The sequence below is a fragment of the Xenopus laevis genome, chromosome 5S (genome assembly GCF_017654675.1).
Source record: "Xenopus laevis strain J_2021 chromosome 5S, Xenopus_laevis_v10.1, whole genome shotgun sequence".
NCBI lineage: Eukaryota > Metazoa > Chordata > Amphibia > Anura > Pipidae > Xenopus > Xenopus laevis.
Window position 1 is genome coordinate 109741406 of NC_054380.1, and position 13545 is coordinate 109754950.

General features: G+C 37.7%; 1 protein-coding gene across 1 annotated transcript in view; it reads left to right on the top strand.

The window, feature by feature from the left end:
* Window positions 1-1484: 1484 nt before the first annotated feature.
* agtr1.S (angiotensin II receptor type 1 S homeolog) overlaps window positions 1485-13545 on the top strand; it is a 33859-nt gene continuing 21798 nt past the window's right edge. The window contains exon 1 of the mRNA XM_041564958.1: window positions 1485-1574. The gene's annotated coding sequence lies outside the window, so the exon portion shown is untranslated. The remainder of the gene's footprint in view (window positions 1575-13545) is intronic.

Here is a 13545-nt window from a genome sequence, read left to right on the forward strand (position 1 = left end):
GTGATTTGAGTGTGCAGTCCGCAGTTTATTATACTCAATGTACCGAAGGACCTTCTGTGTGTGCTGGCAATTATAGGATGACACAGGATTCTTTTCCTGTATGTTTTCATTTACCACATAGGCACCAAAGGGCTGCCACGCACAGGGGGTTATTTATTAAAGGAGAAGGAAAGCTACTAAGGCAGTTTATTGCCAATAGATTGGCCACAACAATGCAAGCTAGAACACCATTTTTATTCTTTAAAATGCTTTTCCATACCTCAGTCAACAGTTGTAGACACTGTCTCTGTTTGTTTAGCATAGCAGCTGCCATATTAGCTTCCTGTGACATCACTTCCTGCCTGAGCCTCTTCCTGCTCGCTCTGAGCTCAGATAATAGCAGGGAGGGGAAAGGGAGAGAGAAGAATACTGAGCATGCACAAGCCCAAGCCCTGGAGGTTTAAGCTGAAAACAGGACTCTGACCAGCATTACTTTGAGAGTTTACTAGTGTATAGACCTTTCTGATAAAGCTGACTTAGTTCTAACCTTTCCTTCTACTTTAAAGCCCAATTTTTTTCTCATTGGCCTTTTAATGGGGAAAAACATTTTTTCATGGAAAAACCTCAAATTTTTAGGAAGTTATTAAACCCAGAGGGTGCTTAAAGTCTGAATGAAAAAAGTACTCCAACTCAGAGCTGCTGAGTTCCTATAGAAGTCAATGGGAGATGTCCTGAAGATATCCTGATCTGTGCTGGGTTTCTGAAAAAGTTGCGGTATTCGGGTGTCAAATCGAAAAGGTCGTAGTATTCGGATTTTTTCACTATTTTATTGAGTTTTGTCCGTGCACAAGAATTTTATGGGAAAATGTATTACTAAATAAGGGGGAAAATTTGTGCGGATTTGTTCAGGGGAGTTTTGAGAAAATAGTGAGAAATCTTTGGTTTTTGATAAATAACCTCCTAAATCTGATGCCGCTGTAACATACTGTAGTAAGTTAGGTTGAAAAAGACACACAACCATCAAGTTCAACCTTAAAGTCTGTATACAACTTGCCTAACTGCTAGTTGATCCAGAGTTATAGTAGTGTGCTTGATCCCAGGTACTGCGTTATTATAATATTATAATGTTAGGTGAAGGTGGTTGTGTTTATTATTCATAAAAATGGTATACAAAACCAACACTGAAACTGTGGGGAAATGCTGTTAATTTTAATGTAAACAATCTGCTGTAATCGTCTGTTACCTGTGATTGCTCTGGATTCCAATTACGTTGCTTTAACAAAGACAATTAATGTAATTTGTTTTAAGTAGACAGTAATCGATAAGCCTTCCAGGTTTTAATTTCACACCAAAAAAATCAAAGTCTATTTTTTTAATCTACATACATACACACTGTGTATTCCTCGAGGCTATTAAATCAGATGAGGAGGAGAGGCGTGCCCAGCCGTTGATTTGGAGGATAAAGCACAATGCTTCTCCCAATCTGAGTACAGCTGCTAGTCACTGAATGGAACTTACTGAACTCTACAGTGCCGGCTGCTGCTGCTCTATTTGCTATAACATCTGAACATATAAACTCAAGACGACTTGTAGAGGTAAGGATCTGTTCTCACATTCATCTGCTCAATGTACTTTCTTTAATGGTGTCTTCTGCCACAGCTATTAAAATGTAATAAATTAACTACATTAAATACATTTAAGTCAAGTCATAATTAGAGTGGAAGTCATAATTCCTTTCCCACAGTTGTATTTCGACCATAAAATTCTATACAAGTTTTGAGACATGTAATTGTCTGAGCGTAACCTTAATTTTGAGAAGTGGGCTGTGTGCCAGTCTATATAAAGGTGCCGGGGACTAAAAAGAGTGATGTGGTGACGGTGTTTGGATGCCTGGATCAGCAAAATTGTCTTTATGACATGAATAGTAAGAGATATTTTTTAAATAGCTTAGCAATTGAATGTGCAGATATACTATATATTTGGCTGTGGTTGGTATATTGATATAAACCCCAAAATCTTTTAATATGGTTTGTAAATCTGCTTACTTTGACTTTAGCTTTTGCTGTGCTATTACATTAAGGGGCATATTTATTATGCTGTGTAAAACGAAATTCAACGAGAAAACTGTAAAAAGCTGCATAATATATTGCATGGTTGGTGTATAACTTTTACTCCCTGCGAACTCCAGTTTTGCTGACCATTATATTACATTGTTTCCAACGCAAAAATGTTATGCTGTTTTTTACACTGTGGTGTAAATTATCCCACTGTTTTATAAACATCATAATAAATATGACTCAAAATCTATCCAGGACTTGTCACAGGGGGTCACCATCTTGAAAAGTGTCTGCAACACTCACATGCTCAGTGGGCTCTGAAGTAGTTGAGAAGCTAAGTTTAGGGGTCGCTGCAAATTATCAAGCAGATAATGAGGTTTGTCTCTAATATAAGCTGAAGATAAAAGGCTGATTTTTAAATTCTGGGTTTAATTGCACTGGTTTCTGAGCTGCCATGTAGTAATTATCTGTTTTAATTACTAATCAGCCTTATATTGTGACATTTATATTCTATATGTACTGTATAATGTGTCTGTCCCTAAGCTCAGTAAGTGACAGCAGCACAGAGCATGTGCAGTGAATCAGCACATGATGAAGAAGATGGAGAGCTACTGGGGCATCTTTGGGGGTACAGATTGTCTGCTAAAGGACTGTGGTTGCCTTGGGCTGATACAGAAGCCCAAAACATAATGAAAAACATTTCTAGCTACTTTTTTAGTTAAGCTTTAGTTCTGCTTTTGAAACCGTTACAACAAGGGGCTGATTTGTTAAAGCTGAATCTTTTTGGACTCTCCCATAGACTCCATTATAATCAAATAATCCAAATTTTTAAAAAATCATTTCCTTTTTCTCTGTAATAATAAAACAGTGCCATGCACTTGATCCAAGCTAAGATATACTCACTCCTTATTAGGAAGGAAAACCTGCTTTTTGGGTTTATTAATTGTACATGATTTTTCAATAGACATGAAAATTTGAAGATCCAAATTACGAAAAGATCCCTTATTTGGAAAACCCCAGGTCCTGAGCATTCTGAATAACGGGTTCCTTACCTGTGTAGACCTATCAGCACTATAGCTAAGAATTTGACTTAGAATATCCCTAAATTAGGCAATGTACTTTCTTTAATGGTGTCTTCTACCACAGCTATTATCAAAATAGCTTTGAGAAATGAGGATTTGTCCACAATGGTAGATGGGTAGAACAAACTTTATCCCTCTAGATGCTGCAAGGCTACAGAGATAGTTGCCTATACTTACTCTATTTGATGCAAAATATGTTCTTACCATTATGTATAGAACATTTAGAAAATAGCAAATAACTCGTGGGCATAACTCAAAAGGAATTATGGTGAGGGGTCTGTATTTTTACATGCAGTAAGGTTTAAAGTTGAAAACGTATATTAATTATGGGTTAAAGGACAAGGAAAGGCAAAAAAATAAAATCCCATTTTTACTTTCTTTATTGAAAAAGAAACCTATTTCCAATATACTTTAATTAAAAAATGTGCACCGTTTTTATAAGAAACCTGACTGTATGCAGTGAAATTTTTCCTTCATTTACTGCTGTGGATAGGAATTGTCAGATGGTCCCTAACTGCTGAGCAGGGAAACAATCATACTTATGAACAGCAGGGGGAGCCCCCGCCTTACTTCCCAGCCATGCAGAATTCAAGCAGCTTTGTTTATGACGATCCCTAAGCAGCCCAGACCACACTGAGCATGTGCAGGGTCAGGCAAAGATGTATAACAAAGTTACAAGATGACAGCCCCCTGTGGCCAACTTTGAAAGCATAAATCATTTGTTTAATTAGTCTTGTGGTGCAGTAAGTTCATTCTTATGTTTAATATACAAAATACAGCATTTCTAGCCTTATTCTATTTTAGACTTTCCTTGTCCTTTAATGTTTCTCCATGAAGAAGTTGCTGGCATGTTTATTAGGCCCCATGAAAACGGATCCACTAATGTCGTCTGAGAACTCTGTATGATAACATGTTCCCAACTGTCTCTGACACTTTGACTAATCAGCACTTAATAGATCAGAGAGTGGGGTTATCATCCTGCAGCAGCATTCCATACAACGCATGCCTTGTTCTTGCAGTCAGAACAAAGTGCAAAGACACATTTATTTTATGTGACTTTTGTAATGATATTCTGGGTTTTATTTTTGTCTTCGTGAAATATGTCTTTCTTTTTTTTTTCTTTTTTTCAAAATTGCAGTGTGACATTTTTGGGGATAAATGTAGGATTAATATTCAGTGCATCATCCTCTAAATCACACTCCTGTATAATATTATTCTTTCAAAATTTTCATAGTAAATCAGTGCACTCTCCCACTGAGGAGAAATCTTTTGGTTATCAATGTTTCAATCATATTTCCTTTGTATTATGGACTATTTATCATCCATTTCATGCATGAATATAACTTTTGGGGCCACCCATTTACAAATGATGAGTTAAATTCATGAATTTATGAGCAGGGACCTCTATCTCTTGTAAAGTATTTGTTATATAGTGTGTATGTTTGATATATACACCATTCTATTGCACACCGCTAGAGAATATGTTGGAGCTTTATGCAACCTATTATCCAGAATCCTTGGGACCTTAGGTTTCCAGATAAGGGGTCTTTCCATAATTTAGATCAACAAAGCTTAAGTCTACTAAAATATAAGTTAAACTTTCACTCAACCCAACAAGATTGGTTTGCCTCTATTAAGGATTAATTATATGTTAGTTAGGATCCAGTATTATAACAGAGGAAAATGAAATAATTTGTAAAAATGTAAATTATTTGACTGAAATTAGGGATTCACCGAATCCAGGATTCGGTTCTGGATACGGCCAGGATTCGGCCTTTTTCAGCAGGATTTGGCAGAATCCTTCTGCCCAGCTGAACCAAATCCAAATCCTAATTTGCATATGCAAATTAGGGTCAGGAGGGAAATCGCATAACTTTTTGTCACAAAACAAGGAAGTCAAAAATGTTTTCCCCTTCCCACCCCTAATTTGCATATGCAAATTAGGATTTGGATTTGTTTCGTTATTCAGTTGCATCCTTTGCGAAGGATTTGGGGGATCAGCCGAATCCAAAATAGTGGAGTGGAGTCTATTGGAGTCTATTGGAGACGGCCTTCCCATAATCTGGAGTTTTAACGGGTTTCCGGATAATGGATCCCATACCTGTAATATAATTACAATGGGGTAATCTAAAATCAAGTGCACAGTGTTGTTGTAGTTCTAGTAACCCGTCAAGATATTTGCTTTGAACAGTAGATCAGTAGATGCTACTTGCTGATTGGTTGCTATTGTTACTGTTATTGTAAGACAGAATTCCAACTCCTGCATGAAAAGAGACTGAAAAGAGACAAATGTTGAGAGAAGGAGAGTGAATATTAACTTGATTATTTCAGAAACGATTCAGAATTTGTAATTGATTATATTTAGGAAATATCTTATATCAGGATGATGATGTCACGGTCGGCACCCTAAACCAGAACTAGTGCCAAGCTCCCTGGTCTCGGCTTGGCTTCACCAGTAATGTGACCGCCTTTGGCTTCGGGAGGAGCCCTCAGCGTACTCAGATGCCACCTTTTCGAGAGGAGCAAGGCGAGGAGTTCTGGCAAGCAAAGGGGCACGACAGTTGTAAAAGTCAGTTAGGCCGAAGGTTGCGGTACAACAGGATAAGACAGATTCGTGGTCAGACTGGCTGGGTCGAGGCAGGCAGATAGCTAGAATCGTCAGGCAGGCAAGGGTCAAAACCGGGTAATCAATCAGATGGGATGAGGCAGAATCGAAGTCAAATAACAGGCAGAGGTCAAACCAGAATGTCAATCAGGAGGGTTAAGCAGAATCAAGGTCGGTTTCAGGCAAGGGTCCGGTTCCAGAGATCAGAGTAGTCAAACAGCCAGGCAGGGTCAAACACAGAAATCAGACAGACTAGAAGCTTTTCAGCACAAGGTACAAGGCACCAGGAACAAAACCTATCACGGGCAATGACATAGGAAAAAATGTCCCTTTAAATACTATTTGAATTTCGCGCCATTGCGCGCTGACGTAATCACGCCAGCGCGCATGCGCCTATAAAATATGGTAGTGCGCACGCGGCGCGCACTAGGAAGCTGGCATAGAAGGAGCAGGACAGCGCGGCGGGCGTCCCTGCCGCACCACCACTAGACCACCAGGGTGAGGTTTTGTTACAGATGAAGCTTATATAAAATTTGACATTTTCGCGATAGTTCCCCTTTAAATATGCATTTGTTTCTAATTATTTGAAAAATGTGTGCAGATTAAACTCAAAGGAAAAATCAAATGCAACTGGGAAGACTTGTATAAAAGGGTTAAAAGAACAAACTGCCCTGATGAATCTACAGTATATGGGAAGTAGGGATGTAGCGAACTGTTCGCCGGCGAACTTGTTCGCGCGAACTTCGACCGTTCGCGTCCGCCGAATGTTCGCGAACGTCGCGCGACGTTCGCATTTTGAGTTCGCGTTCGATTCGAATACAAATCGTTCGACCATTCGACCATTCGAATTCCTTCGACCGCTAAAAATCGAACGATTTCCATTCGTTCGAACGATTGTAAGCATTCGAATGAATGAAAAGCATTCGATCGAATGCTTCGATCGTTCGATTCGAATGAAAATCGTTCGATCGAACGATTAAAATCCTTCGATCGTTCGCATCGAACGATTTTAGCGGGTGTTCGAAGTTCGCGAACTGTTCACGAACGTTCGCATTTTTTGCCGGTGTTCGCGAACGGCGTTCGCGAACACCAAATCGGCAGTTCGCTACATCCCTAATGGGAAGATCTAAAGTCAAATGATTGTTTGTTTAAGGCTTATGTCATGTTTGTCTCTATATTCAACAGACCACATAGAGCTTTTCTACAGTCACTGTGTGTGAATATTTTTCCAAAAAGTGATACAGTATGTCCATGTTTATTTGGCTTTAGATGTAGTCCCAGTGGACATTGTGGTCACATCCAGTCTGAATTAATTGCCCATTTTCTCTGAATTCCACAATGTTTTCTTTCTCACTGGCACATGGTAAAGTTTAGGGAAATGAGGATGTTCCTCCATTGAGTTCAAAGCTGATATTTTATTGACTGTAGGGTTTCCATCTTTTCTGGAAAAAAAATACCGGCCTTCCTATTTATATATATTTTTACCAGCTTCTGCAGTCACCATCAGGGTCGCCATTAGAAATCACGGAGCCCCGTACAACAAAATTTCGCCCACCCCAGATCCCGCCCACTCCACACCACAGTTAAAAGACCACACAGACATCAGCACTAAAAAAGGTAACCCGTCCCCACACACACAATTATAAAGAGCTATTGATGGTCAGGGCCCCCTTATAAGTTAAAAAAAAAAACATTGATGCCAGGGCCCCCCTTACAGGTTAAAAAAACTGGGGCCCAAGAGAATAATTTTTTAAAAAGACATTGGTGCCAGGGCCCCCCTTACAAGTTAAAAAAAATATTAGGACCCCAGAGAATATTTTAAAAAAAACATTGGTGCTAGGGGCCTATAGTGTATTAAAATAATACATTGGTGGCCAGGGGATTAAAAATAAAATAAAAAAACACAAATTGGTGTTCAGTAGAATCGAACTCATGACTTCATCTTTGCCTCCTTTCGTTACTTTGGGTCTTTTTGCCTCTTCAGGACTTCATTTTTGGCTGTTTTCGTGGCTTCAGGTCTTTTCACTGCTTTGGGACTTCGGCTTTTCTGCTTTTGGGACTTCGGAAGGGCAGCACGGCTTCGGCGCTGTCAAGGAGGGCCTGTTTCCCAATATAAAAGAGACAGGAGGATGTGATATACCAGACCTGCAATTTGTATTAACTTATCCCCCCTACATTATGTAATAATACTCCCATGAACATTCCAAGAAACACTACAAATACGAGAAATGTTAAAAAGTTCTAGAAATGTTCTGTCCACAACTAAGGTCCAAAAAACACAGCAAACTTTCCATCATTTGTTTGATTGCAAGTACATATACTACATATATATTACAAGCATAATAAAGTATAACATGCCAGTTTTTAATAAATATGCTTTTCCAAAAAGACCACTACCGCTCCACCGCTCTTAGTCCTAAATATAATAAGTCAAAATGGGAAATATATTCATAAATTTGCATTTCACTGTGTAATAGTCGTCATTAGACAATTATTACATTATGCATTTTACTAAAATATTATATTGTATTAAAATATACATTATAATTGTGCATAGTCATTTTTAAGAGCTGCTGAAAGGTGGTGTATTTTTTTTATACACAGAAATAACCTTTTCGGCAAAAGGTTGTTATTATAAGAAATAAAATACATCCAAGTAAAATTTATAGGACAGAATTATTTAACCTGTTTCTGGGATACATATCTCAGTATCCTTCTACAGTCGCAGGCTTTGGCATCCATCCTGATATCCCTAATAGCTCCTAATTAGTGACGGGCGAATAAATTCGGCAGACATGAATTTGCAGCGAAAAATCTGCTGTTGGTGTGCGCATAAAAATTGATGCGCGTCAAAATTATTTGGACGCCCATTGACTTTAATGCATTTGGACCAAATAGTCGGATGTATAGAAATTGTCGCCCGCGTCAAAATTATTTTGATGCCCATTGACTTCAATGCGTTAAGTGCACAGATTCGCCCCTCACTACTTCTAGGGGCAGATTTATCAAGGGTCGAATTTCGAGGTGATGGGAGTTTTTTTTAAACTTCCATCACCTCGATATTGAATAAAAAAAGACCAACCAAAATTTATTAAAAAATACGTTTTTTTTTTCTTCGGGTGAATAGTCCGTATTCGTACAAATTTGAATTGTATGAAATAAGTAATAGCGCATTCGAATTGTACATATCGATGTTTTTCCAAAGTCCACCAATTGACTCCAAATAGGTTCTAGGAGGTCCCCCATAGGCTAAAGCAGCAGTTCAGCAGGTTTTGCATGGCGAATGGTCGAAGTCACTTTTTTAAGAGATAAATTTCGATATTCAAATTTTCATTTTTTTTTCCAAATTCGAATCAAATTTGGACTATTCCCTAGTCGAAGTACACAAATTTTCACTTCGACCTTTGATAAATCTGCCCCTTAATATCAAGAGGAAAGTACTTCATACTTAAATATAATGATATAATGCTTGCCACCCACAGAACAAACAACCTGGTATACAAATATTTTTTCCTACTAGGAGATGTTGAAATGCAGATTCCCTTAATGATGTTAAGTGGGTCTTCAAACGTCTTGAAAAATGTGAATAACATATTCATAACATATACCAACCAAATCAACTTTAATTCTTCTATAACTAAAACAAAGTTTCACTTCCAGTCTGCATATACAGGTATGGGATCCGTTTTTGAGAAACCCATTATCCAGAATGCTCCGAATTACGGAAAGGCATCTCCCATAGACTCCATCTAATCTACATTTTTAAAAATTATTTCCTTTTTCTCTGTAATAATAAAACAGTACCTTATACTTGATCCCAACTAAGATATAATTAATCTTTATTGGCCTATTGGCTTCATTTAATGTTTACATGATTTTATAGTAGACTTAAGGTATGAAGATCCAAATCCAGAGCATTCTGGAAAACAGGTCCCATACCTGTATATTGGGACTGAAACGTTACTCTGGCTATACATGCTTCAGTAAATATATTTTTCTATTTTTATGAATATTCCGTTGTTCCTGGTTCTTTTAGAAGAACACACATGAATTTTACCCCTGCAACTGGGGGATATTGAGAAGCGGAGTGGTATATACAGTATATACACTACATACAAAACCATTTTCAGCAAATCAACCCAATTGTAATTATATGAAACCTCAGGAGAATGTAACCTTAATTTACAAGCACATCAGTTTCAATAAGGCGTCTCAGTATCCAAACAGTGTTAGCTGGTTATTAAAGCAGAAAGCATGACTTTTCACTAGTGATGGCCGAATAAATTTGGCAGGAGCGAATTTGCAGAGATTTTTCCGCCGGTGAATAAATTTCATGAAAATTTACAGGCGTCAAAAAATTTTGGATGTGTGTCGGAAAAGTCACTTGCGTCAAAAACGTTGCGTGTCAAGCCCATTGGTTTAATAATTCATTTAATGGAGATGGCATAAGAGAAGTGGCCACAGAAATTCATAATAATAATAATAATAAATTACATCAGCGCTCAAATAACGTAACATAAAACAACTGATAACTATTTAGATGACATACAGTATTCAGTGTCTGGAAGTAGGATGCTGCTAATGTTTTATCTATAAAACTCTAAACTTTAAAATAGTTTAAGAACTATTGGGTTGCTTTTGCCTAATAATTAACTTCCATTCTACAGGATGTTTTTGCTATTACGTTATTTTTCTTTATTGATGCTGGTTAAAAGTATAAGTTATTGGTAACATACCAAATGCCATCCCATTATTGGGAAACCCGTTATCCAGAAAGCTCCAAATTATGGAAAGGTTGTCTCCATAGACACCATTTTATCTAAATAGTCCAAATTTTTAAATGTTTTTTAATTTTTTTCTGTAATTATAAAACAGCACTTTGCTTGATCCAAACGAAGATATAATTAATCCTTATTGGAAGCAAATGCAGTCTATTGTGTTTAGGGGGTTATTTATCAAAATATCAGAATTTATCAGAATTTTCGGGAAAACTACTCCAACCAAATCTGCACAGATATTTTCCCCTTATTTATCAATGCATTTAAACGAAAATTTCTTGTGCAAGAAAAAACTTGTGAAAATTAGTCGCTTTTCTGTAATATAGAAAACTGTGATTTCTGATTTGACGCCCGAAAACCACAAAATCTTCGGATGATGGCACGAAACCAAACGCAGTTCAGAATATCTTCAGGATATCTCCCATTGACTTCTACATGAACTCGGCAGGTCTGAGTTGAAGTACTTTTTTATTCAGACTTTTAACACCCTCTGGCTTTAATAAATCCCTAAAATTTCCACAAAATAATATTTTTTTCCCCTTTAAAAGGCCAATGATAAAAAACTGATTTTTATAAATAACCCCCTTAAGGTTTAATTTATTTTCTAGTAGACTTTAAAGGTATCAATACAATACAGATTACAGAAAGACCTTTTTTCTGGAAAGCGCCAGGTCCCAAGCATTCTGGATAACAGGTCCTATACCTGTACTCCTCTCACAAATACATTATGGGGAGTTTTGCTAAGATGTCGCTGGTGCAAAATCAGTGTAAATACCATGAAAAATGTAGGTTCTCTGAAATTCACTAAAAGGAAACATGTACTATGCATGTGACTGAACAAAACCAATTCTCAAAACCTGAGTTGATCTGAGTTCAGTTTAACGGAAAGTACCCAGAGGGATTATCTGATAGAACTGTGGACAATGAAGTCCCTCCTAGAGGGTGGTGCCCAGATTATCTGGAAACAGAGTTACTTCAAGGGGGTTATTTTTTTAGCTCTGAATACCCAAAATCTTAAAAATTCGGTTTTTCAGAATTCAGAAAAATCTGTATTTTTCAGGATTTATTAGTCCGATGGTATGAAAACTCAGAATCCAAAAAACCCAGCATCTCAAAGTTCTCGAGGTCCTGTATTAGTTAATTGGGAAGGTCCCAGTGTCTGCACTGCTGTCAGTACTGATATCCGATGATTTCGGGGAATTTGGGCCAAAAAGTCTGAAAACTCAGAAAAAATTGTGGTTTTTGCAGAAAAGTCCGAAAACTTCAGACTTTTCGGGCAAAGGTCCGAAGTTCGCTCGAACCTATTTTTTTAAATGATAAATAAGGTCCATTCGTGAATTCAGAGTTGCTTGGATTTTTATCTTAGAAATACTGAGATAAATTCGGAGCTTGATAAATAAGCCCCCAAGTCTCAGAATCCATCACATTATAACCTCACATTATATTAAATGACTGTGAGCCTAAGGGGAGTTGGGAAAGGATTCCTATGAGTCAGACACAGAATATTATATATACACGTATATACTCAAAGTTTTTCAGCATCCAAAATGTGCTGAAAAAGTCTACCTCGGGTTATACTCGGGTCAGAGGGCAGTAGCTGAGATTGCAGTCACTTTTAATCATTCCTATACCAACAGTTCACTTGGGGAGAGACTGCAATATCACACAGCACCCTCTGTTGGTTATATGAAAGAATAACAGTGACTGCAATATCACACAGCGCCATCTGTTGGTTATATGAAAGAATAACAGTGCGCCCTCTGTTGGTTATATTAAAGAATAACAGTGACTGCAATATCACACAGCACCATCTGTTGGTTATATCAAAGAATAACAGTGCGCCCTCTGTTGGTTATATGAAAGAATAACAGTGACTGCAATATCACACAGCGCCATCTGTTGGTTATATGAAAGAATAACAGTGCGCCCTCTGTTGGTTATATAAAAGAATAACAGTGACTGCAATATCACACAGCGCCATCTGTTGGTTATATGGAAGAATAACAGTGACTGCAATATCACACAGCGCCCTCTGTTGGTTATATGAAAGAATAACAGTGCGCCCTCTGTTGGTTATATAAAAGAATAACAGTGACTGCAATATCACACAGCGCCATCTGTTGGTTATATGGAAGAATAACAGAGACTGCAATATCACACAGCGCCCTCTGTTGGTTATATGAAAGAATAACAGTGCGCCCTCTGTTGGTTATATAAAAGAATAACAGTGACTGCAATATCACACAGCGCCATCTGTTGGTTATATGGAAGAATAACAGTGACTGCAATATCACACAGTGCCCTCTGTTGGTTATATGAAAGATTAACAGTGACTGCAATATCACACAGCGCCCTCTGTTGGTTATATCAAAGAATAACAGTGACTGCAATATCACACCGCGTCCTCTGTTGGTTATATCAAAGAATAACAGTGACTGCAATATCACACAGCACCCTCTGTTGGTTATATCAAAGAATAACAGTGACTGCAATATCACACAGCGCCCTCTGTTGGTTATATCAAAGAATAACAGTGACTGCAATATCACACAGCGCTCTCTGTTGGTTATATCAAAGAATAACAGTGACTGCAATATCACAAAGCGCCCTCTGTTGGTTACATGAAGGAATAACAGTGCGCCCTCTGTTGGTTATACAAAAGATTAACAGTGATGGCAATATCAGACAGCATCCTCTGTACATGGTAGTGGGACTGTGGGACAATGCACACAGTAATCCGTTTGGCAATTCTCTGTCACCATCAACTTTGCAAAGAAGTCCGGTTGATCGCTGGGGGGGTAGCTTTGGCTGAATGTGCGCTGCTGGGAGACAGGGCTGTAGTTGTGTCTAGGCTTATACTAGAGTCAATAAGTTTTCCCAGTTTTCGTAGGTAAAATTAGGTACCTCGGCTTATACTCGGGTCGGCTTATACTCGAGTATATACGATATATATATATATATATATATATATATATATATATATATATATATATATATATATATATATATATCATATATTTTTAATCATATGAAAACCCGTGTTT